This window comes from Natator depressus, chromosome 3 (assembly GCF_965152275.1).
Source record: "Natator depressus isolate rNatDep1 chromosome 3, rNatDep2.hap1, whole genome shotgun sequence".
Taxonomy (NCBI): Eukaryota; Metazoa; Chordata; order Testudines; family Cheloniidae; genus Natator; species Natator depressus.
Window position 1 is genome coordinate 183,221,698 of NC_134236.1, and position 25,593 is coordinate 183,247,290.

At 50.2% G+C, this 25,593-nt stretch overlaps 1 pseudogene; it reads left to right on the forward strand.

The window, feature by feature from the left end:
- LOC141984563 (lutropin-choriogonadotropic hormone receptor-like) overlaps positions 1 to 25,593 on the forward strand; it is a 36,563-nt pseudogene that overhangs the window by 10,548 nt on the left and 422 nt on the right.

The window sequence follows — 25,593 nt, forward strand, 5'->3', positions numbered from 1 at the left end:
TCTGCAATCACATTCGCCAATTCCTTTAGCACTCTCGGATGCAACTCATCCAGCCCCATGGAGTTGTGCACGTCCAGCTTTTCTAAATAGTCCCTAACCACCTCTTTCTCCACAGAGGGCTGGCCATCTACTCCCCATGTTGTGATGCCCAGAGCAGCAGTCTGGGAGCTGTCCTTGTTAGTGAAGACAGAGGCAAAAAAAAGCATTGAGCACATTAGTTTTTCCACATCCGCTGTCACTAGGTTGCCTCCCTCATTCAGTAAGGGGCCCACACTTTCCTTGGCTTTCTTCGTATTGCCAACATACCAGAAGAAACCCTTCTTGTTACTCTTGACATCTCTTGCTAGCTACAGCTCCAGGTGCGATTTGGCCCTCCTGATTTCATTCCTACATGCCCGAGCAATATTTTTATACTCTTCCCTGGTCAAATGTCCAACCTTCCACTTCTTGTAAGCTTCTTTTTTATGTTTAAGATCCGCTAGGATTTCACCGTTAAGCCAAGCTGGTCGCCTGCCATATTTATTATTCTTTCGACTCATCGGGATGGTTTGTCCCTGTAACCTCAACAGGGATTCCTTGAAATACAGCCAGCTCTCCTGGACTCCTTTCCCCTTCCTGTTTGTCCCCCAGGGGATCCTACCCATCAGTTCCCTGAGGGAGTCAAAGTCTGCTTTCCTGAAGTCCAGGGTCCGTATCCTGCTGCTTACCTTTCTTCCCTGTGTCAGGATCCTGAACTCAACCAGCTCATGGTCACTGCCTCCCAGATTCCCGTCCACTTTTGCTTCCTCCACTAATTCTTCCCTGTTTGTGAGCAGGAGGTCAAGAAAAGCTCCCCCCCAGTTGGCTCGTCTAGCACTTGCACCAGGAAATTGTCCCCTACGCTTTCCAAAAACTTCCTGGATTGTCTATGCACCGCTGTATTGCTCTTCCAGCAAACATCAGAAAATTAAAGTCACCCATGAGAACCAGGGCGTGCAATCTAGTAGCTTCTGCGAGTTGCCGGAAGAAAGTCTCATCCACCTCATCCCCCTGGTCCGGTGGTCTATAGCAGACTCCCACCACTACATCACTCTTGTTGCTCACACTTCTAAACTTAATCCATAGACACTCAGGTTTTTCTGCAGTTTCGTACCAGAGCTCTGAGCAGTCATACTGCTCCCTTACATATAGTGCTACTCCACCACCTTTTCTGCCCTGCCTGTCCTTCCTGAACAGTTTATAACCATCCATGACAGTACTCCAGTCATGTGAGTTATCCCACCAAGTCTCTGTTATTCCAATCACGTCATAATTCCTTGACATCACCAGGACCTCCAGTTCTCCCTGCTTGTTTCCAAGGCTTTGTGCATTCGTATATAAGCACTTGAGATAACCTGCTGATCACCCCTCATTCTCAGTATGAGGCAGGAGCCCTCCCCTCGCAGACGTTCCTGCCTGTGTTTCCTCCCGGTATCCCGCTTTTCCACTTACCTCAGGGCTTTGGTCTCCTTCCCCCGGTGAACCTAGTTTAAAGCCCTCCTCACTAGGTTAGCCAGCCTGCTCGCAAAGATGCTCTTCCCTCTCTTCGTAAGATGGAGCCCGTCTCTGCCTAGCACTCCTCCTTCATGGAACACCATCCCATGGTCAAGGAATCCAAAGCCTTCTCTCCGACACCACCTGCGTAGCCATTCGTTGACTTCCACGATTCGACGGTCCCTGCCCCGTCCTTTTCCTCCCACGGGGAGGATGGACGAGAACACCACTTGCGCCTCAAACTCCTTTATCCTTCTTCCCAGAGCCACATAGTCCGCAGTGATCCGCTCAAGGTCATTCTTGGCAGTATCATTGGTGCCCACGTGGAGAAGCAGGAAGGGGTAGCGATCCGAGGGCTTGATGAGTCTCGGCAGTCTCTCCGTCACATCACGAATCTTAGCCCCTGGCAAGCAGCAGACTTCTCAGTTTTCCCGGTCAGGGCGGCAGATAGATGACTCAGTCCCCCGGAGGAGAGAGTCCCCGACCACCACCACCCGCCTCCTTCTCTTGGGAGTGGTGGTCGTGGAACCCCCCATCTCAGGACAGTGCATCTCATGCCTTCCAACCAGCGGAGTCTCCTTTTGCTCCCTTCCCTCAGACGTATCATCTGGTCCACTCTCCGCATTAGTACCTGTGGAGAGAACATGAAAGCGGTTAGTTACCTGTGTCCGCGTTGCTGAAACCCGGGCATTCCCCCTTCTTCTTCTGGAGGTCACATGTTGCCAAGCCTCTTCACTGGCTTCTTGGCTCCGCTGTGCAACCTGCTCTAAATCTTTAGAGCTTTGTGCCCGTAGAAGCATATCCTGACTTTTGTCCAGAAAATCCTCAGTTTCTCGTATGCAACGCAGGGTCGTTATCTGTTGCTCTAGACCTTCAGTCTTCTCTTCCAATATGGAGACCAGCTTGCACTTTGTACAGACAAAGTCGCTTCCGTCCTGTGGAAGAAAGACAAACATGGCACATCCAGTGCAGGTCACAATAGCTGAACCCCCCCCTTCCATATCACCTTCCTACTATGAGCTTCCTCAGAGAAGTTGGCAAGATGTAAGCCTCACTGGGCTCACTCCAGGCGAACTCCCAGGCAAACTCCTGCTGTGTGCTGCTCTGCTGTCCCCCGCTGCTCAGCTGGTTCGCCGCCGCTCAGCTGGTTCGCGAAGCTCTGGCTATTTTTAAACAGCCAGGCTTCCCTGAACTCAGTTAGAAATGGATAATGGCTGGTTTCAGTATCATCCTGCAAAAAATTGTAATCTAAATAGTTGTGTGCAAGTATTAGAACTGTGTGAATCATTCATTTTGTACCTACTCAGGGGTGGCAGGTTTGTAGAAATTTTGGTGGTGCCCAGAACACGCCCCCCTCCCCCTCTCGCCCAGGGCCCCATCTGCCTAAGGCTCTGGGAGGGAGTTTGGGTGTGGGGGAGGAGGTCTGGGGTGCAGGCCCTGGGCTGGGGCAGGGGATTGGGATGCAGGACGGGTGAGAGGTTGGGCTCTGGGAGAGGGTGTGGGTGGGGGAAGGGGTCTGGGGTGCAGGCTCTGGGATGGAGTTTGAGTGTAGGCTCTGAGCTTGGGCAAGGGGTGGGGATGCAGGAAGGGGTGAGGGGTGCAGGCTCTGGGAGGGAGTTTGGGGGCTGAAGGGGGGGGTGCAGGCTCTGGGAGGGGGTGGGGGGCACGGCACTTACCTGGGGCTCCTAGGCAGGGTGGGTCGGGAGTCTCCATGTGCTGCTACCCCAGGCACTGCCCCCACAGCTTACTATTGGCCGCAGGGGCGCTTGGGGCGGGACACAGACCCACCCCGCCCGGGGGCAGCAGGGAGGGGCCAGCAACCACATGGAGCAAGCAGGCAGGAAGCCACTCAGCTCTGCTGCGCTGCCGGTGGTGAGAGTGGGCCCCAGGCTGTTTTAAATGGCCTGGGGGACGCGGGGGACGTGGGGTGGAAGGCGGGGCCGAGGGAGAGACCTGGCCTCAGACATTGCTGGAACTGGGTCCCGGGCCAGGAATATTCCTGGTGCCCAGGCATCACGGGCTCATGGAACTCACCACCCATGTACCTACTGTAATATGGGTCAAATATGATTGCTGGTTAAAAAAAAATGTACAGGAGTTCTGCAGTACATGAAATGAGAGTATAAATAAAACAGGAACTCTTTAAAAGAATCAAGATTAATGCTAAAATTCTCATCTAAGCTACACTTGTTATTCCATCTCCCTACTTCTTGCTAAACTTTCCTTTTGTATGCTGTAAAGATTTAGACACTCACCTACTGAAGTAACTTCAATACTATTAAAAGTATCTACAGTGGAGATAGAACAGAAGCAAGCATGTGTGCTGGGATGAATGCATTATGGATAGAACTGCTACTATAGATCTCTCCTCATCACATCTATACATGAAATATGATGCTTGCAAAACTGTGCAGATAAGATATCAAAAACATTAAGACAGCAAACTGCTCAGATATCAAACACATACTAGTCTGGCTACTCCAGCCTGTGATGTGAATGGTAATTTTTTTATTCTACATACATTTTGATAAGGAACAATTCTCTCTATACAAAAACCCTGAGTTAAGACAATGCTGATTGAAAATGTTAATTGTAATGATCTTATTCATATACCTGAGTTTTTTCTACTTGTCTACAAGAATGTTAGTGACAAAACGCTATGCAGGTTCTTGGCCTGTACGAGGGGAGAAAACCTATTTAGAAGTAAATCTTACCCACAGCAGAATCAATGAAGGAATTTGAGGAGCCCATGCACAAAGTCCACATCTCCTCTGTGCTACACACAGGTCTTCAGGGACACCAAGGGCACTGCTGTAATGTGGTTTTTGTAGGGGTAGCCTGGTGATTTGCACCTACATAAAGCCACTAGCAATTTTTTCAGATACGGTGGGGGATTCAGACAGCAAGAGCAGAAATTCCTTGAAGCTTTGATGCAATTGTGCCATTCTGTGGCCTGGTCGGTGTTGGGAGAATTCTATTTCCTCAGCAATAGAGATGGGTTTCTGAGACCTAGTTTTAAAATGCATTCCATAGGAAAATTATGGCGAAAGGTTTGGCAATGTGGAAGTTATCCCCTAGCTGATCCTGATTGGGTAGCTTAATTATGATTAAGTGGCCCCAGCTATGAAAGGGTCAGGGAGGACTACATAAAGAGAGATGAGACTCAGCAATGGGGAGGAGACCTGACTGTGTTCTGTTAAGCCTTTTTTCATTATGAGACCCAGATTTTCACCATACTAACACGTGACCTGTCACAGTATCTGGAGTGGCTCACAGCCATGAGTGCCTACCTAAGGGCAGACTGTCAAAAACAGGGCAGACACACCAAACTGGTGGTATGTTCTATAATTAGATTTCACCAAGCCAGCAAGAAATGTGAACTCCTGGATCACTGTAACAGTCTTACCATGGAGTCTACAGACAGTCCTCTTAGCCCCTCTAGCCTACCTTGCCACCCAGACAAACTGGACTTAGTGATAAATGGTCAAACACAACAAAAATCACACCACATTCAGTTGCTTCCAGTCCTAAGAGACCAGTCACTTACCCACATCAGCTGGTACCCTAGATCTTACATCAAAGCCAACACTTATAGCCAATCCTGTAATAAAATTATCTAAAGCTTTATTAACTAGTTTCAGAGTAGCGGCCGTGTTAGTCTGTATTCACAAAAAGAAAAGGAGTACTTGTGGCACCTTAGAGACTAACAAATTTATTTGAGCATAAGCTTTCGTGAGCTACAGCTCACTTCATCGGATGCATTCAGTGGATGCACTGAATGCATCCGATGAAGTGAGCTGTAGCTCACGAAAGCTTATGCTCAAATAAATTTGTTAGTCTCTGCCACAAGTACTCCTTTTCTTTTTATTAACTAGGGGAATGGAGTAAGTTATTTACAGAGTTGTAGTGATCTGTCAGTTCAAACTAACTGTCAGGGCAGACCCAAGGGTAATCCCTGAAGATTTCTGGCTTCAGTTTGGTGTCTCTAGCCGTGTCAGAGTTCAAACAGCCAAAAAGATGAAAAATCTTCACATCAACTATTTTTAGGGCTGTCAAGCGATTAAAAAAATTAATCATGATTAATCGCATGATTAATTGCGCTATTAAAGAATAATACAATACCATTTATTTAAATATTTTTGGATGTTTTCTCCATTTTCAAATATATTGATTACAACACAGTATACAAAGTGTACAGTGCTCACTTTACATTTGATTACAAATATTTGCACTGTAAAAAGAAATAGTATTTTTCAGTTCACCTAATACAAGTATTATAGTGGAATCTCTTTATCATGAAAGTTGAATTTACAAATGTAGAATTATGTACCAAAAAATAACTGCACTCAAAAACAAAACAATGTAAAACTTTAGAGCCTACAAGTTCATACAGTCCTACTTCTTGTTCAACCAATTGCTCAGACAAGTTTGTTTACATTTGCAGGAGATGATGCTCCCCGCTTCTTGTTTACAATGTCACCTGAAAGTGAGAACAGGTATTTGCATATTTATATGCCAGATGCACTAAAGATTCATATGTCCCTTCATGCTTCAACCACCATTCCAGGGGATATGTGTCCATGCTGATGACAAGTTCTGCTAGATAATGATCCAAAGCAGTGCAAACTGATTCATGTTCATTTTCATCATCATGAGTCAGATGCTACCAGCACAAAGCTGATTTTCTTTTTTGTGGTTCGGGTTCTGTAGTTTCTGCATCAGAGTGTTGCTCGTTTAAGACTTTTGCAAGCATGCTCCACGCCTCATCTCCCTCAGATTTTGGAAGGCATTTCAGATTCTTAAATCTTGGGTCAAGTTCTGGAGCTATCTTTAGAAATCTCGCATTGGAACCTTCTTTGCATTTTGTCAAATCTGCAGTGAAAGTGTTCTTAAAATGAACAGCATGTGCTGGGTCGTTATCTGGGACTGCTGCAACATGAATGTAGATAAAACAGAGAAGGAGACATACAATTCTCCTCCAAGGAGTTCAGTCACAAATTTAATTAACACATTATTTTTTTAACAAGCATCATCAACATGGAAGCATGTCCTCTGGAATGGTGGCAGAAGCATGAAGGGGCATATGAATGTTTAGCATATCTGGCACGTAAATACCTTGCAATGCCGGCTACAAAATTTCCAGGTGAACGCCTGTTCTCACTTTCAGGTGACACTGTAAATAAGAAACAGGCAGCATTATCTCCTGTAAATGTAAACAAACTTATTTGTCTTAGCAATAAGCTGAACAAGAAGTAGGACTGAATGGAATTATAGGCTCTAAAGTTTTACATTTTTTGTTTTTGAGTGCAATTATGTAACAAAAAAATTTGTAAATTGCACTTTCACAATAAAGAGATTGCACTACAGTACTTGTATTAGGTGAATTGAAAAATAGTATTTCTTTTGTTTATCATTTCTACTGTGCAAATATTTGAAATAAAATATATTTTTATTTAAAAAATATATAAACATATAAAAATATATATGTATTAATTTTGCATTGGGGGACAGTGTTGGTGAGTATCTGAGTGTCTGTTGCGGGGACAGTTTGTCAGTTTGACCATGTGCTTCATTGTTTGAAAAGTGTGAATTGGGACTGCTTTATTCCAAGGTGGAACTTGAGTGGGCCTGATTGTTATAAAAAGGCAGCCAGTTGTGAACAGTGGAGAGGCGAACAGAGGGAGTTTGACTGGGAATTCACCTTGGGAGAGCCCACTTAGGCTTTCATCTTACAGGTTTCTCTGAGTAGTTACTGCAACAGCTGAGGAAGCTCTTAGAAGGAAGGTAATATGGATAGTGAGCGATCGGCTGTTGTGGCCTGCCCAGGATGTGCCATGTTTGTCTTTCTTCCACAGGACAGGAGTGACTTTGTCTGTACAAAGTGCAAGCTGGTCTCCATATTGGAAGAGAAGGTTCAAGGTCTGGAGAAACAAGTATCAACCCTCTGTTGCATAAGAGAAAATGAAGATTTACTGGACAGACATCAGGATATGCTTCTGCGGGCACAACACCTGAAGAATCAGAGCAGGCTGCGCAGTGGGACAGAAAGACAATGAAGAAAATTGGCCGCATCAAGAAGAAGAAAGAGGCACATCCATGTACCAGCAATGCACATACAGTTGAGCAACTGTTTTCATGTTCTCTCCACAGGTACTAAGGCGGAGAGTGGACTAGATGATACATCTGAGGGAAGGGAGCAGAAGGAGACTCCACCAATTGGGAGGCATGAGGTGCACTGTTCTAGGGATGGGGTTCCACGACCACCACTCCCAAGAAGAGGATGCGGATGGTGGTGGTCGGGGACTTCCTCCTCAGGGGGACTGAGTCATCGATCTGCCATCCTGACCGGGAAAACTGAGAAGTGTGCTGCTTGCCAGGAGCTAGGATTCACGATGTGACAGAGAGACTGGCAAGACTCATCAAGCCCTCGGATCACTACCCCTCCCTGCTTCTCCATGTGGGCACCAATGATACTGCCAAGAATGACCTTGAGTGGATCACTGAAGACTACGTGGCTCTGGGAAGAAGGATAAAGGAGTTTGAGGCGCAAGTGGTGTTCTCGTCCATCCTCCCTGTGGAAGTAAAAGGCCCAGGTAGAGACCATCAAATCGTGAAAGTCAATGAATAGCTACACGGTGTCAGAGAAAAGGCTTTGGATTCTTTGACCATGGGATGGTGTTCCAAGAAGAAGGATAGCTCGGCAGAGATGGGCTCCACCTAATGAAGAGAGGGAAGAGCATCTTTGGAAGCAGGCTGGCTAACCTAGTGAGGAGGGCTTTAAACTAGGTTCACTGGGGGAAGGAGACCAAAGCCCTGAAGTAAGTGGGGAAGTGGGATGGAAGCACGAGCAGGAGAGCGCAAGAGGGGAGGACTCCTGCCTCATACTGAGAAAGAGGGACGATCAGCAACTTATCTTAAGTGCCGGTACACAAATGCAAGAAGCCTGGGAAACAAACAGGGAGAACTGGAAGTCCTGGCACAGTCAAGGAATTATGCTGTGTTTGGAATAACAGAGACTTGGTGGGATAACTCACATGACTGGAGTACTGTCATGGATGGATATAAACTGTTCAGGAAGGACAGGTAGGGCAGAAAAGGTGGGGGAGTTGCATTGTATGTAAGATTGTATGACTGCTCAGAGCTCCGGTATGAAACTGCAGAAAAATCTGAGATTGTCTGGATTAAGTTTAGAAGTGTGAGCAACCAGGGTGATGTCGTGGTGGGAGTCTGCTATAGACCACCAGACTAGGGGGATGAGGTGGATGAGGCTTTCTTCCGGCAACTAACAGAGGTTACTAGATCACAGGCCCTGATTCTCATGGGCACTTCAATCACCCCGATATCTGCTGGGAGAGTAATACAGCACTGCACAGATAATCCAGGGAGTTCTTGGAAAATGTAGCAGACAATTTCCTGGTGCAAGTGCTGGAGTAACCAACTTGGGGTAGAGCTCTTCTTGACCTGCTGCTCACAAATGGGGAAGAATTAGTAGGGGAAGCAAAAGTGGATGGGAACCAGGGACGCAGTGACCACGAATGGTTGAGTTCAGGATCCTAACACAAGGAAGAAAGGAAAGCAGCAAATAGGGACCCTGGACTTCAGAAAAGCAGACTTTGACTCCCTTAGGGAACTGATGGGCAGGATCCCCTGGGAGAATAACATGAGGGGGAAAGGAGTCCAGGAGAGCTGGCTGTATTTTAAAGAATCCTTATTCAGGTTGCAGGAACAAACCATCCCGATGTGGAGAAAGAAAAGCAAATATGGCAGGCAACTAGCTTGGCTTAACAGTGAAATCCTTGCTGATCTTAAACACAAAAAAGAAGCTTACAAGAAGTGGAAGATTGGACAAATGACCAGGGAGGAGTATAAAAATATTGCTCAGGCATGCAGGAGTGAAATCAGGAAGGCCAAATCACACCTGGAGGTGCAGCTAGCAAGAGATGTTAAGAGTAACAAGAAGGGTTTCCACAGGTATGTTAGCAACAAGAAGAAGGTCAAGGAAAGTGTGGGCCCCTTACTGAATGGAGGAAGCAACCTAGTGACAGCGAATATGAAAAAAGCTAATGTACTCAGTGCTTTTTTTGCCTCTGTCTTCACGAACAAGGTCAGCTCCCAGACTGCTGCACTGGGCAGCACAGCATGGGGAGGAGGTGACCAGCCCTCTGTAGAGAAAGCAGTGGTTCAAGACAATTTAGAAAAGCTGGATGAGCACAAGTCCATGGGGTCAGATACACTGCATCTGAGGGTGCTTAAGGAGTTGGCGGATGTGATTGCAGAGCCATTGGCCATTATCTTTGAAAACTCATGGCGATCGGGGGGAGGTCCCAGATGACTGGAAAAAGGCTAATGTAGTTTCCATCTTTAAAAAAGGGAAGGAGGATCTGGGGAAATACAGACCAGTCAGCCTCACCTCAGTCCCTGGAAAAATCATGGAGCAGGTCATCAAGGAATCAATTTTGAAGCACTTAGAGGAGAGGAAAGTGATCAGGAACAGTCAACATGGATTCACCAAGGGCAAGTCATGCCTGACTAATCTAATTGCCTTCTATGATGAGATAACTGGCTCTGCAGATGAGGGCAAAACAGTGGACTTATTATTCCTTGACTTTAGCAAAGCTTTTGATACGGTCTCCCACAGTATTCTTGCCAGCAAGTTAAAGAAGTATGAGCTGGATGAATGGACTATAAGGTGGATAGAAAGCTGGCTAAATTGTCGGGCTCAACGGGTAGTGATCAATGGCTCCATGTCTAGTTGGGAGCCAGTATCAAGCGGAGTGCCCCAAGGGTTAGTCCTGGGGCCGGTTTTGTTCAATAACTTCATTAATGATCTGGAGGATGGAGTAGATTGCACCCTCTGTAAGTTTGCAGATGGCACTAAACTGGGAGGAGTGGTAGATACACTGGAGGGTAGGGATAGGATACAGAGGAACCTAGAGAAATTAGAGGACTGGGCCAAAAGAAATCTGATGAGATTCAACAAGGACAAGTGCAGAGTCCTGCACTTAGGATGGAAGAATCCCATGCACTGCTACAGACTAGGGACTGAGTGGCTAGGCTAGTTCTGCAGAAAAGGACCCAGGGGTTACAGTGGACGAGAAGCTGGATATGAGTCAACAGTGTGCCCTTGTTGCCAAGAAGGCTAACGGCATTTTGGGCTGTATAAGTAGGACCATTGCCAGCTGATCGAGGGATTTGATCGTTCCCCTCCATTCGGCATTGATGAGGCCTAATCTGAAATACTGTCTCCAGTTTTGGGCCCCATACTACAAGACGGATGTGGAAAAATTGGAAAGAGTCCAGTGGAGGGCAACAAAAATGATTAGGGGGTTGGAGTACATGACTTATTAGGAGAGTCTGAGGGAACTGGGATTATTTAGTCTGCAAAAGAGAAGAATGAGGGGGGATTTGATAGCTGCTTTCAACTACCTGAAAGGGGGTTCCAAAGAGGATGGCTCTAGACTGTTCTCAGTGGTAGCAGATGACAGAACGAGGAGTAATGGTTTCAAGTTGCAGTGGGGGAGGTTTAGGTTGGATATTAGGAAAAACTTTTTCACTAGGAGGGTGGTGAAGCACTGGAATGCGTTACCTAGGGAAGTGGTGGAATCTCCCCTTTCTTTGAGGTTTTTAAGATCAGGCTTGACAAAGCCCTGGCTGGGATGATTTAGTTGGAGATTGGTCCTGCTTTGAGCAGGGGGTTGGACTAGATGACCTCCTGAGGTCCCTTCCAACCCTGATATTCTATGAAGCTATGATAATATAAAGTGATCACTTACACTTTGTATTGTGTGTTGTAATTTAAAACAAAATATTTGCAAATGTAGAAAAACATCCAAAAATATTTAATAAATTTCAATTGGTATTCTATTGTTTAACACTGCGATTAAAATGGTGATTAATCGTGATTAATGTTTTCAGTTAATCGTGTGAGTTAACTGCAATTAATCGATAATCCTGCTATTTTTATTTCCCTCTTTCAGCATTCAAAGCGATGGGATGAGGCCTTCGGCACATACTCCTCCATGGATGCGATAGCACCATTAACTAATCCTTTGTACAGTAACTCTTCGCTTAACGCTGTAGTTATGTTCCTGAAAAATGTGACTTTAAGCAAAATGATGTTAAGCAAATCCAATTTCCCCATAAGAATTCATGGAAATAGGGGGCGTTAGGTTCAAGGGAAATTTTTTTCTCCAGACAAAAGACTAATTATATATACACACGCACACACACAGAATAAGTTTTAAACAAACAATTTAATACTGTACACAGCAATGATGATTGTGAAGCTTGGTTGAGGTGGTGAAGTCAGAGGGTGGAAGAGGGTGGGATATTTCCAAGGGAATGCCTTACCGCTAAATGATGAACTAGCACTCGGCTGAACCCTCAAGGGTTAACACATTGTTGTTAATGTAGCCTCACACTCTACAAGGCAGCACAAATGGAGGGAGTGGAGACAGCATGGCAGACAGCGACAGAGACACACGCTCTGTGTGTGTGTGAGAGAAAGATGTGCATTGCCCCTTTAAGCATGCTGACCCCACTCTAAGTACATTGCTTTTTTAAGTAGGTCAGCAAGTTGAGACAGCAGCTGCTGCTAGCAAGCTCCCTCCATCCTGAGCTCTGTCATGTGTCCCCCATGCTCTATGGAGATGGGGTAAGTGGGGGGAAGGAGCAGAGGGGAGGGGGACACCTTGACATTAGCACCCCCTTCCCCACCCCCCTGCACAGCAAGCAGGAGGCTCCTGGGAGCAGCTCCAAGGCAGAGGGCAGGAGCAGCACATGGCAGTTGGGGGAGGGACAGCTGAACTGTCGGCAATTGATAGCTTTCTGGGCGGCTGCCACTGCACAGGGAACTTAGGGGAGTGGGGAGCTGATAGGGGGGCTGCTGGTCCACCCTGATTCCAAGCCCTCACCAGCTAGCTCCAACGGGCTGCTCTTTCTGCAAGCAGTGGACAAAGCAGGTGGCTGCTAAACAACGCTATAAGGGAGCATTGCGCAACTTTAAACGAGCGTGTTCTCTAATTGATCAGCAACGTAACAACAGTAACCGGGACGACTTTAAGTGAGGAGTTACTGTATTGTAATGTTCTTTGATGGCCCATCTGGTTTGGATAGTCCTTCTGGATAGGCAGTGGGGGAGGGCAATTCCTGTGCCTGAGTTCACATGTTCAGAGAAAACATTTTCAAAGTTATAAAGCAAAACTTACATATTTTCTTATAGCATGCAATGCAGACATTACAAGTGGGATTAATACATGCAGCAATTTACAAGTATTTCAGAGTCTAAATATTAAATACATTCTCATAAGCCTAATACCTGTTTTTAGCTAAACTAACATATAGGTGAACTGATCTGGTCTTGAGTTATGAATTTGTTAGTTCTTAGCTTATGCCTTCAGATTGGGCAAGAGCTGGCATCTGGCTTGCTAGCATCTCACTGACCCCCCTGATTTCCACCCTCTCAGGCTAGAATGTGGCAAATTAGGACTAGATGGGGCTCTTTATAGGACTGACAGATCATGGCAAATATGAAGTTTTAATGAGAAGCAGATTTATGAAGCTGAGAAGAAATAGCTGAAAAACATTTAACTGGGTGGAGAGGTAAATTTAAAAAAAATCATATTTGAGCTTACAGTAATGCGCAAAACATCATCTTAAAGGCTGTCGCACACCTATCCCATTAAAATTACTGGAGCCTGAAAACAGTGGCTTATAATGCAAATGCTTTCTCAACCATAGTTTTGCTTTCCCAATTCTATTGCTTATTGTTTCTGAACTCAGAGTTTTATCAATTTTGTGCTAACCTTTCTGTGTGTGTATGGATGTAAGCACATTAGAGAACAGGGTAATGTGCTCATCTTTCCATTACATATGCTCATCTATGCCATTACAATTCCCCTCTTGAAATGTCGGCAGAACAAGGTCAGAACTACTCAGATACATTCAGATGGATGTATTGAACTTGACAAGACTATATGTTCATGCATATAAGTAGGAGGATTCATACAGTAAGAGATTTAACCCCCCCCCCGCATAGCTTCCCTGAATGTGTATTTTAAAAAAATTATTTGGGAATTGCGACAAAGTTCCTCCTCTGCTTTGGTGGGTCCTGCACTTTCTGATGGATTTGCTCACCTCAGAGGTTCATGGCAGCCCTCAGTTTGGCCACTTTTGCTCGTGGCTTAAACCAGCCATTCACTTAACTAACCTCATCACTGGCCAACCTGGGGGAGAAGGAGGAGAACAATCCCTGCAGTCGCTGTTGTCCTGCCTAGTGTGTTGGGGACAGACCAGATCCCTTCTCCAAATTAGACCTTCCCCTCTGATGTGACTCTCAGTCCAGGTCAATGCCTTCCGTGTCAAATGGGGAGTTGGCGGGATGAGGGGAACCTGGGCCCGCTCTCTAATCTGGGTTCCAGCCCAGGGCCCTGTGGATAGCAGCTGTCTGCAATGTCTTCTGAACCAGCTGTGTCACAGCTACAACTCCCTGGGCTACTTCCCCATGGTCTCCTCCAGCACCTTCTTTATCGTCACCACAGGACCTTCCTCCTGATGCTTGATAATGCTTGTACTCCACAGTCCTCCAGAAGCACACCCTCTTGCTCCCAGCTCCTTGAGTGCACCAGACCAACTGAAGGAAGGTCTTTTTTTAACCAGATGCCCTGATTAGCCTGCCTGCCTCAATTGATTCTAGTAGATTCCTAATTGGCTCCAGGTGTCCTAATTAGCTTGCCTGCTTTAATTGGATCTAGTAAGTTCCTGATTGTTCTGGAACTGCCTGTTATCTTACCCAGGGAAAAGGGACCTGCTTAATCTGAGGCTCCTGTCTCTACCTTCGATCACTCTCCTGTAGCGGGGATGGGTGGCAGGTGAACTCCCTCCCACCCGCGCTTCAGGCCATCCGGTGGAGCACGGGTCCGCTGCTCTATCTCGGCGTTTACCTTTCTGCCACACATCCGTCTCTGCCGGAGAACTGGCATGGTTTAGAGGGCAGGGTGACTGAACGGCTCCGGAAATGGACAGGACTACTCTGGTGCCTCTCCCTTCGAGGAAGAGCACTAGTTCTTAATCAACTAGTCCTGTCCATGCTCTGGCACTGGCTCAACACCCTGGTCCCGGCCAACCTCCGGACGGTGATTCTGGAGTTCTTTTGGCCAAGAGTGCACTGGGTCTCTGCAGGGGTCCTCCACCTGCCCCTCGAAGTGGGAGGGAAGGCCCTGAAGTGCCTACACACTCAGGTCCATGTCTTCTACCTCCAGGCCCTGCAGAGGCTCCTTTATGGTGCAGGTAGCCCAACATCGAGAGTACTGGCACACGCCTTCCTGTGCCGCTTCCGAGGGCTCCGATACCCACTGGCAGCTCCTTTATCTCCATCTGAGAGGTCTTCTGCGAGACCTCTCCGGGCTGCGGGTCTTCTACCAGGACCTGCTCCGGACCTGGAAACCATTCTCCACGACCAGGTCCATGGTAGCCACTGTGGTGGAAGATCTCCTCATGGAGCCCCTGCTGCACAACCCCCAGCTCCGTGTGCAGGTGGCGGAGTCCAGCTCGGTGCACCGGAGGTTGGTCCTGGCAGAAGTCACCAGAGTCAGAGACCTCCTGGACTACGACCGGGGAGACTGGCTGGATCCCCTGATACTCACTCAGCGCATGGGGCTTTCCAGACCTCGTACTCCCTGGCACGTACGTCAGGAGGTGAGGGCCATTTTGCCGCCTGCTGCTCGGGTCTACCTCAACCAGATCCTACAAAAGGGCACACCCCGCCCACCCTCCACCCCAGGCTCTCCGGACCTTTTCATCGGGCCCCTGCCCCATGGACCCAACAGGCCCCCCTGCCCCTTCACTGTGAGCCAGCTACTTGACTTGCAGCCAGTTCATTTCCAGACCATGCCAAGGAAACATCTATACATGCTTGTGCTCCACACCCTTCACTTCCTCACCTTCGCATCTCGCCCTGACACAAAGTGGCGGGACCTCCTGCCACCTTTAGAGGGTGAGGAACCCCGGTGGGCCAGCCTATACTCTACCCTGGTCCCAAGGCCCGCCAGGGATATCAGTTGGCGGCTTCTTCACTGGGCCGTGAGCACAGGCATGTATTTGGCACGGTTTACCCCCGTCCCAGACACCTGCCCCTTCTGTGGCGTGAGGGAGACCCTGGCGCACGTTTACTTGGACTGCGCCAGGTTGCAGCCCCTATTCCGGCTCCTCACAAATATTTTGTTACGTTTCTTGCTACACTTCTCCCCTCACCTCCTTTTCTATGCACCTCTGTGGCCTCACAAATCCACGGGACCTCCTGGTCACACTGCTCCTCCTGGCCCTGGCTAAAATGGCCATCTATAAAACCAGGGAGAGGAGGTTGGCTGATGGAGACTCCTGTGACTGTGGGGCCTATTTCCAGTCCTCCGTCTGTTCATGCATCCGGGCAGAGTTCCTCTGGCTCCTTGATGCCATCGAGGAGCAGTGGGCGCTGTCCGGGTTTCTCTGCTTGGTGTCCCCATCAGGTTCCCTTTGTTTGACCCTGTCAAAGTTCCTTCCCCACTCTGAACTCTAGGGTACAGATGTGGGGACCTGCATGAAAGACCCCCTAAGCTTATTCTTACCAGCTTAGGTTAAAAACTTCCCCAAGGTACAAGCTTTGCCTTGTCCTTGAAACCTATACTGCCACCACCAAGCTTGTTAAACAAAGAACAGGGAAAGAGCCCACTTGGAGACATCTTCCCCCCAAAATATCCACCCAAGCCCTACACCCCCTTTCCTGGGGAAGGCTTGATAAATATCCTCACCAATTTGTACAGGTGAACACAGACCCAATTCCTTGGATCTTAAGAACAATGAAAAATTGACCAGGTTCTTAAAAGAAGAATTTTAATTAAAGAAAAGGTAAAAGAATCACCTCTGTAAAATCAGGATGGTAAATACCTTACAGGGTAATCAGATTCAAAACACAGAGAATCCCTCTAGGCAAAACCTTAAGTTACAAAACGACACAAAACCAGGAATATATATTCCATTCAGCACAGCCTATTTTACCAGCCATTAAACAAAAGGAAATCTAACACATTTCTTGCTAGATTACTTACTAACTTTTTACAGGAGTTCTGAGCTGCATTCCTGAACGGTTCCTGGCAAAAGCATCACACAGACAGACAAGACCCTTTGTCGTCCGTCCGTCCCCCCCGCCCCCCGCACTTCCAGCTTTGAAAGTATCTTGTCTCCTCGTTGGTCATTTTGGTCAGGTGCCAGCGAGGTTATCTTAGCTTCTTAACTCTTTACAGGTGAAAGGGTTTTGCCTCTGGCCAGGAGGGATTTTATAGCACTGTATACAGAAAGGTGATAACCCTTCCCTTTATATTTGTGACACGCCCCCCAAATCAGATAGGTTGAAACACTGGCTGTGATTTCTTCCTGGAGCTCTAGGAGAAATCAGAGTTAATGAGACACATGCACCTCTAAATATACTACCAAGTGTATAAAGACTAACAATATTTTCCACATCTCAAGGACGATTTTAACCAGTTGATTCTGGGAAACTTTCACGGGAGAGGCATCAGCCACTTTGTTAGAAGCTCCTGAGATGTGTTGTGTTGTATGTCGAAATCAAAATCTTGGAGAGCTAAACCCCACCGAATAAGTTTTTTGTTATTTCCCATGGCGGTATGAAGCCACTGTAGCGCAGTATGGTTGGTTTGCAGATGGAAACGCCGTCCCCAAACATATGGGCGTAGCTTTTCCAGAGCATACACAATGGTGTAACATTCCTTTTCACTGATTGACCAGTAGCTTTCCCTATCAGACAGCTTCTTGCTGAGAAACACGACAGGATGGAATTCTTGATTCAGTCCTTCCTGCATTAAGACCGCTCCCACACCACGCTCGGACGCATCTGTGGTTACTAGGAACGGTTTTTCAAAGTCTGGAGCTGTTAGCACAGGGTCAGACAGGAGTGTCGCTTTAAGCTGATTAAAGGCCTTCTGACACTCTTCAGTCCACTGAACTGCATTTGGCTGTTTGTTTTTGGTTAGGTCTGTCAGTGGCGCAGTGATCTTGCTGTATTGCAGTACAAATCGCCTGTAATATCCGGCCAAGCCTAAGAAGGATTGGACCTGTTTCTTTGACTTTGGGACAGGCCACTTTTGGATAGCATCCACTTTGGCCTGTAGGGGGTTGATAGTTCCTTGACCCACCTGGTGTCCAAGGTAAGTCACTCTGTTTAGGCCTATTTGACACTTCTTAGCCTTAACAGTCAGTCCTGCCTCCCTTATGCGCTCGAAGACTTTTTGTAGATGTTCCAGGTGTTCTGCCCAGGAATCCAAAAATATGGCCCCATCATCGAGGTAGGCGACAGCATATTCTCCTAATCCCGCTAGGAGACCATCTACAAGTCTTTGGAAGGTGGTGGGTGCATTCCGCAGCCCGAAAGGGAGCACATTAAATTCATACAGCCTGACATGTGTGGTGAAGGCTGACCTTTCCTTGGCGGATTCATTTAGCGGTACCTGCTAGTACCCCTTGATTAAGTCCAAGGTAGAGATGAATTGGGCCCGTCCCAGTTTCTCTGATAGTTCATCTGTGCGTGGCATTGGATAGTTGTCGGGGCGAGTTACAGCATTTAGCTTATGGTAGTCCACGCAAAAACGTATCTCCCCATCTGGTTTGGGAACTAGAACCACTGGAGATGCCCATTCACTGCCAGAGGGGCGGATTACACCCATCTGTAGCATATCCTGGATCTCCCGTTCTATAGCAGTTTTAGCTTGAGGAGACACCTGGTAAGGTTCGGCTTTAATTGGGTGAGCATTACCTGTGTCAATGGAGTGGTATGCCCGTTCAGTCAGTCCTGGGGTGGCTGAGAATGTTGGCAGATAGCTAGTGCACAGCTCTTTGATCTGCTGTCGCTGCATACTCCCAAGGGTCATGGAGAGGTTCACCTCTTCCATGCCACCAGCACTTTTCCCTTCGTAGTAGACACCTTCAAGCCACTCAGCGTCATCTCCTCCCTGGGCTGTAAACTGACAAACCTTTAATTCTCTGGAATAAAAGGGCTTTAGAGAATTAATATGGTACCTCTTAGGCTTTCGGTTGGAGGTGGGGAATGCTATGAGATAATTAACAGCTCCCAGGTGCTCTTGGACCGTGAATGGCCCTTCCCACGATGCTTCCATTTTATGGGCCTCGAGCACCTTTAAGACCATGACCTGGTCCCCTACTTTGAAGGAACGCTCTCTGGCATGTTTATCATACCAGGCTTTTTGCTCTTTTTGAGCATCCTGTAGGTTTTCTTTAGCAAGGGCTAAAGAGGTTCGGAGGGTATTTTGTAGGTTGGTTACAAAGTCCAGAATGTTAGTTCCTGGAGAAGGTGTAAACCCCTACCATTGCTGCTTCACCAACTGTAATGGCCCCTTAACCTCGTGGCCATATACAAGTTCAAATGGTGAAAACCCTAAACTGGGATGGGGTACAGCTCTGTAGGCAAAGAGCAACTGCTGCAACACTAGGTCCCAATCATTGGAGTGCTCATTTATGAATTTACTTATCATGGCCCCCAAAGTTCCATTAAACTTTTCCACCAGGCCATTTGTTTGATGATGGTAAGGGGTGGCAACCAAGTGATTCACCCCATGAGCTTCCCAAAGGCTTTCCATAGTTCCTGCCAGGAAATTAGTCCCTGCATCAGTGAGGATGTTGGAGGGCCAACCTACCCTGGCAAAAATGTCTGTTAGTGCCTGGCACACACTTTTGGCCCTGGTGTTGCTTAGAGCTACTGCTTCCGGCCATCGGGTGGCTAAATCCATGAAAGTCAGTATGTACTGCTTTCCTCTGGGTGTCTTTTTCAGAAAAGGACCCAGAATATCCACAGCTACTTGCTGAAATGGAACCTCAATGATGGGGAGTGGCTGTAGAGGGGCTTTGACCTGGTCTTGAGGTTTTCCCATTCTTTGGCACACCTCACAAGACCAGACATAGGTAGAAACATCCTTGCCCATTCCCTCCCAGTGGAATGACTTTCCCAAATGGTCTTTGGTTCTGTTCACCCCATCATGACCACTAGGATGACCATGGGCTAAGCTTAATAGCTTTACCCGGTACTTAGTTGGAACTACCAACTGTCTCTGAGGATCCCAGTCTTTCTGGTGTCCACAAGAAAGAGTTTCCTTGTATAAAAGTCCTCTTTCTACAACAAACCTGTATCGATTAGAAGAGCTGAGAGGCAGTGGGTTTCTCCATGCCGCCGTCCAAGCTCTCTGGAGGCTTTCATCTGCTTCCTGTTCGGTCTGGAACTGTTCCTTTGATGCTGGAGACATCAGTTCCTCATTGGATTGTGGACCTAGGCTTGGTCCCCCTGGAAGCGATGCAGGTGGTGGGGCTGTTTCCATTCACTGTGAACCGCTCTCCGCTGGTGCACTATGTTGGGGTTCAGGCTCCGGCTGAGCCTCTTGTGTAGGGTTATCTGCTGCTGCCAGCGCAAGTTCGGTGGGTCCCTCTGGTGTTGGGGTTGCCAGCACTGGATTCAGTGCTGGCACTGATTCTGGTGCTGGTTGTTCCGCCAGTTTCAGTTCTGTGACTGGATCCACTACTGCTGTTGCTGACGTTAGCATGGGGTCCTGTTCCATCACCTCTGACCGGGTCCTGGTAGAAGTTTCCAGAATAGAGCTAGGTGTGACAGCTTGCTTAGCCTGGCTGCGGGTGACCATTCCCACCCTCTTGGCTAGCATCACATGATTGGCCAAGTCTTCCCCCAACAGCATGGGGATGGGATAATCATCATAGACTGCAAAAGTCCACGTTCCTGACCAGCCCTTGTTCTGGACCGGCAACTTGGCTGTAGGCAAGTCAAAAGAGTTTGACTTGAAGGGTTGAATCGTCACTTGGATCTCTGGGTCAATTAAATTTAGACCCTTTGACTGCACTCCTGTCCCTGTTATTTCATTAGTTGTCCCCTGGAATCACTTGGCTTCCAGGTCCTGTGGATCCTCCCCTTAGGCTGAAGGGTGGGGGGGTCCTTTAGCACTTCCTGGATCCCAATAGGATCACTCTCCTGTAGCCGTCTGGCTTAGAGGGAGGAAGGAGGGAGAGGACTGCTGCTCTTGCTACTCCAGCTGCTCCCCTGGCTGGGCCAGACACTGTCCCCCTTCTCTGCTACCTGGTTGCTGGCTGGCTGGCGGACCCCGCACACACACCTTGGTTGCTCCTGCTGCAGTCCAATGCGGGGGCCTGCTGGCCCGCTCCCCAGAAGAGGGGTGTGAGGGATCCCTGCCCCAGCCGTTGCTGCTGCTGCTGTGGGCCCTACCACCACTACCATCTGAGAAGGATCCCTCCTGCCTGGCCACCGGACTGCCTGCTGGAGCCACTGCTGCTGTGTTTGCTGCCTGGGAGCTGCTGGAGCCTTGAGGAGGAGGACGAAAAGGACCATCTGCTGCTGGGGGAGTGCGCAGAGACTCTACAGACCACCGTGGAGGGGGCCTCCAAGACTGAGTAACTTTCAAACTGTGCTCTTGTGGTGGGGTCTTGACTGTGTCTGTGGGGACATAGGGGGTGTGACAGGGAGCCTGTCCCTGGTCCATCCGTGTCCCTCCTTCCCCCACTGCTACCCTCTCCACCACCTCCACTGGCCACTTACCATCGGCCTCAGCTCCTGCCTCCAGGACTCAGCTGCTTGCTTTGCTTGCCACGCCCTGTTTCCACCACTTGGACCTGAAGCAGCAGCCAGCCCAAAGACTCTTTGCAAGTGCACGTGGGCACACGTCCCTCCCTCCCCCCCCCGCCTTTGGACTGACTCTCCCCCAAGGCAGACCCCCACCTTTCCCTTACTATCTGCCCCACTCACCCCTTACAGCCTTTTGCTCCCCCTCTTTGCCCCAGCCCCTCAGCAGCTTCAGTTTGTTTGCCTGCCCTGCCCTTTTCCCTCTGCAGTTCTGTTTGCTTGTTTGCCCTGCCCCAGCCTCTGAAGCTCGCCCCTTGGTTTCGCTGTCCTACCTCCAGCCTGGTTGTTCCCTGCACCCCCCACCGCTGTTCCCCTGCCCTGATTAACTCCTCCATGCGCCCATGCCACCTCCCATGTGCTTGTGCCCCTCCCTTGTTTCAGTTTGAACCCCTTTGTCACTGTACTCCCCCAGATTCTATTGTAACCCCCCCTCCCCTAGTGCAGTTAGAGGAGCCAGAATCCCATCTTCCATCCCCCCCGTTCACCCCTTCCCTTCTGGCGCCCTCCTCTTCTGCCTACACTACAGCCTAGTGGGGAGGAGTGGTCAACCTGTTCCCCCTTTTTCCTCCTCCCCCTCCAGTGTTTCTCCTCCATCCCTGTTCTTTATGGTGGGGGAAAAGGCGGATGGGACCCCTCGGGCAGCCCCCACTACCCTTCCTCCACCTGCCCCCCCCTCATTGTCCCCTGTGGCTCCCTCCTCAACCACCACTGCCAAACCACCTGGTACAGCTCCCGCTAGGGCATCCTCCCTAATGCTGCCCTGCTACCTTGCCTCTCTACCCTGGTTAAACCCCTCTCCATAGTCAGCCCTCTCTCATTGGGCTGCAAAGACCGCACCCTCTGTCATGTCCTCTCATTCCACCGGCAGATGCAGCTTCAACTGCTGTCAGCTGTGCGTGACGGAGAGGCGCTCAAGGGGTCCCTTCTGATCCCCTACTAGGGGGACCGCTACCAGGTGCATTATTCCCCTGGGAAGCCCGGTGCTACCTCTGCTGGGCGATAGGGCATGTCCAGAGGGACTGACCCTTGGCCCGGCACAGAGGAGCATCTGGGACCCCTGAGCCCCAGCAGGACACCGGCCCCATCATCGCGGGTGCCCCTGGCTGCCCAGAGCCTGGAACCACACATTGTCCTCCCCGGTCCACCACTGCTCCCTCTCAGGTGCTTGGGGCGCCTCCCACAGTGCACCCAGATGAGTGGGAGGGCCCCGCCTTCGATACATGTAGTCTGGCAGGGCCTGTGAAGGAGGGTACCGCTGGGCATGGGAGAGGGCCTGCCCCAGGAAGAGTCTTCCCTCCCTTGTGCCACCCCACCGCTACCTCCCTGAGTCCCTGTGCCATTGCCCTTGCCCCCCGACCCGACCTCTGTTAACCAGCCCACAGATGACACCAGGGAGGGCTGGGTCCTAGTACAGGGGAAGCAGGGCAAGCGGAAGGCTCGAGCCCCTCTCCTCCCATCTGATGAGGAAGCCCCCCGGAAGACCAGGAAGGGGGCCACCAAGCCTTCTGTCTTGCCCCCTGGTGAATTCCATCCACCGGTGCCAGCTGGGGACAACGTGGCAGCAATGGAGGTTAGCACTGCCCCTCCTCAGGAGTCCCTCCTCAGGGCGGGGGCCCGATGGAGCCCCTCCTGCCTCCTTGCCACCTAAGGCCCTGCGAGCCCCAAGGTGAGCGTCGCTTCGGGTGCCGGCAAAGAGGTCCCTGGGGTGGTGGGTGGTGATTTCCCCTCCATCTTAGAGGAAACCAAGACCCTGGTTCTGACCCCAGTCACCCAGGGGGAGGATGACCCTCTGCCAGTGGGCCTCAATCTGGATGACTTCACCCCGGGTCCCCTTTCCCCATGCTCCCTCCCCCTAACCGCTGCTTCCGTTCCCACCTCTGAGGAACCCCTGGACTCTTCCATCAGCCTAGCCGCAGATGGCACCCCATTAACGGCCGCTGAATCCCACAGTGCCATGCGGCCAGGACCAGAGTTACCAGGGGTATCCCTCGCTGATGCAGGGCAGCCAACCTCCTTCCCGGGTGAGGGCCCCACTGTTGATTGTTCACCTACTGATGCTGTGGCTGCAACACCCCCTATGGAGCACAAGTCTGGCATCACAAAGGGCCTCCTTCCCACTCCCCAGACCCCTGAGCCCGACTGAGAGGTGCCATTCCCCAGTAGCTAGGCTGCCGGGGCCCCCGATTCCAACTCTGCTGCTGCCCCCACTCCTGACCCCTACCCTGCCCCCACCCCAGATGCTGATCCTGTCCCCCCACTCCCCTCCACCTCCCGTGCTGCTGCCACCCCTGGGGTTGTCTCATTCCCCTTGCTGGTGGACAACCCCCAGGAAGCAGCCTTCATGTTCCCCTGTCCCAACCCCCAGGGGCTTCTGTTTTCCCTCCAAGGTCCCCTATTGAGCCAGGGTCTGAGGTGAGCTGCGTGGCACCGGTATATTGGGTGCCATGCTGGGGTCTGCCCCCTTCCTGCCCGTCTCAGTAGGCCACAGGGCTGTGACAGAGGCCCCACTGGAGGATGGCCAGGGGCCAATGACCCTGCCTCCGATAGGCTGAGAGGGAAGCTGCGGGAATTTCTCCAGGACGCCCGTGGGTCCCAGAACAAGGTTCAGCTCTCCAACGATGGGGAGACTTCTATCAAATCCTCCGGGCCATGAGGGCCTTACCGGGGGAGGGTAAAGGGACCAGGAGGCTGGCCGCTTCTGTGACTCTATGCTTACCTATGGGGTTGGTCACGGTTTGCTGCATGACCCAATGGGGGCTGCGAGCATCCCTGCAAGCGAGGATCCGCCCTGCTCCAGCCCTCCATATGGCACCCATCACCTTTGCTACACTAAACACCCAGGACTGCAGGCTGGGTCTCTGCAGGTGCCAGGTGCTCTCCTTCCTTTGGGAGGGGGGTACTCTGTGGTTTTCCTGCAGGAGACCCATACAGATCCAGCCACTGAAGCAACTTGGTGGCTAGAGTGGGGGGACAGGGTCTATTTTAGCCACCTCACAGCTCGTACAGCTGGAGTGGCTACCCTATTCTCCCCTGACCCACGGCCCAAGGTGCTGGGGGTCGCCGAGGCTGTGCCGGGCTGCCTGCTGCACTTCCGGGTCCGCATGGAGGGGCTGGTGATCAATCTAGTCAACATTTATGCCCTGACATTGGGCCCGGAGCGCCTGCATTTTTTTCAGCAGGCATCCGCCTTCCTCGGCTCCTTGGATCCTCATGAGTGCCTCGTCCTGGGCAGGGACTTTAACACCACCCTCAAGGAGCGGGACCACTCGGCGACCGAGCACTGCCCAGCCGCCACGGACGTCATCCAGGAGATTGTCAACCATCACTCCCTAGTGGACGTCTGGCGTGACCACTACCCGGACAAGGTGTCAATGTTCACCTTTCTCTGGGTGGAGGCCCATTGGTCACGCCACTCCCGATTGGACCGCATTTATTTATCACGCTGTCACCTTTCACGGGCCCAATTCTCCAGCATCCAGCCGGCCATGTTCTCGGATCACAATCTGGCGACCATAATGGCCTCTCTCAGTGCAGAGAGGCCAGGGCTGGCCTATTGGCACTTTAATAACAGCTTGTTGGAGGATGTGGGCTTCATGGCATCCTTCCAGGAGTTCTGGCTGGGTGCGGTCTTTGCAGCCCAATGAGAGAGGGCTGACTATGGAGAGGGGTTTAACCAGGGTAGAGAGGCAAGGTAGCAGGGCAGCATTAGGGAGGATGCCCTAGCGGGAGCTGTACCAGGTGGTTTGGCAGTGGTGGTTGAGGAGGGAGCCACAGGGGACAATGAGGGGGGGGCAGGTGGAGGAAGGGTAGTGGGGGCTGCCCGAGGGGTCCCATCCGCCTTTTCCCCCACCATAAAGAACAGGGATGGAGGAGAAACACTGGAGGGGGAGGAGGAAAAAGGGGGAACAGGTTGACCACTCCTCCCCACTAGGCTGTAGTGTAGGCAGAAGAGGAGGGCGCCAGAAGGGAAGGGGTGAACGGGGGGGATGGAAGATGGGATTCTGGCTCCTCTAACTGCACTAGGGGAGGGGGGGTTACAATAGAATCTGGGGGAGTACAGTGACAAAGGGGTTCAGTGACGCGAGGGCAGATACGCGCCTTTCCTTCGGCACGGCAGTGGAGGGACTTGGGGAAGGTGCACACCTGGCTCTTCTGCCATGACTACACCCAGAGCGCCAGCCAGCGGAGAGATGCGGAGATAGAGCAGTTGGAAAAGGAGGTCTTAGAGCTGGAGAGGCGTCTGGCTGCCAGCCCTGAGGATCCATCCCTCTGTGGAGCATACCGGGAGAAGCGGGAGGAGCTCTGGGCTGTCGAGGACCATCGAGCCAGGGGTGCCTTTGTTCAATCCCGCATCCACCTCCTTCGAGAGATGGACT